Raw genomic sequence first — 963 nt, 5'->3', positions numbered from 1 at the left:
CAGAATACTGAGAGGAGGCAATTCTTACTAACATCTCAAGTGAGCCATCTGGGCCAAAAGCCATTTTTTGTAGCTTTTTCTCTCCAGCCTCCCAGTGCATTGGGACCCCACAACCACTTAGTGTCCTCTCCCCAACCATCAGCACAGGCAGCAGGAATCTCACTGCAGATCTCTCCAGAGCTCCATGTGCTCCTCCACCACAGGTTGTATTGTCAGGGCAAGAATGGCTTCCAGGGGGTCTCCCCAGGTATTGTGCAAGGTCCTCCTGGTTTCAAGCTTCTGAATGGCTCTCATGACCCCAGTCAACTAGACCTCTGAGTTTTTGGGCATAGCCTGTATTCTCGTGTTCTTTAAGTCCTTGTTCAGCAGATGCTCCTCTGCTGACTCTGGACATTTCTGGTTCTCATGGCAGGAGTTAAAGTGACCTGTTGTGTGGCATGTATTCCCAGGGGTTTCTCCATGTTGGGATGATTCACGCATGTCCCTGGGTGGGCCACCGCAGCCAGCGTGTGGCAGACCAATTGTGTCATTTCTTCTCTGTGCCATGATAGTTCTCGATCACGTGGTGGTGGCTGGCTTGAAGGCCAGCGTGTGCCTCCCTGGTGTCTGCGCAGCTAGAGTCCTGGCCAAAAGGCCGGTGCTCCCTGCCATGCAGCTTCCTGGGCACTGACTGCCTGCCACCCTAATTTTTTTTTTTTTTTTTGAGGCAGGGTCTCGCTATGGTAAGGCTATGTCTTTGGATTATATCTCTTGTTCTGGCTCTTCCTTGAACTCACTCCTTCTGGCTGCCATGAGGTAAGCAGTTCTCCTCTGCCATGCCCCTCCATCTTTCCTCATCCAGGGCAGAGACCCTCGCTACCCAGATGCTACAGTGTGGATCATAAATTCCCCCAAAGCAGCTTGAATGAAAGACTTGGTCCCAGCCTATGGTGCTATTTAAAGGTGGCTGAGTCTTTAAGAGGT

The sequence above is a fragment of the Chinchilla lanigera genome, unplaced genomic scaffold (assembly GCF_000276665.1).
Source record: "Chinchilla lanigera isolate Chin_1 unplaced genomic scaffold, ChiLan1.0 scaffold00051, whole genome shotgun sequence".
Classification (NCBI taxonomy): Eukaryota; Metazoa; Chordata; class Mammalia; order Rodentia; family Chinchillidae; genus Chinchilla; species Chinchilla lanigera.
This window is presented reverse-complemented; position numbering follows the sequence as displayed.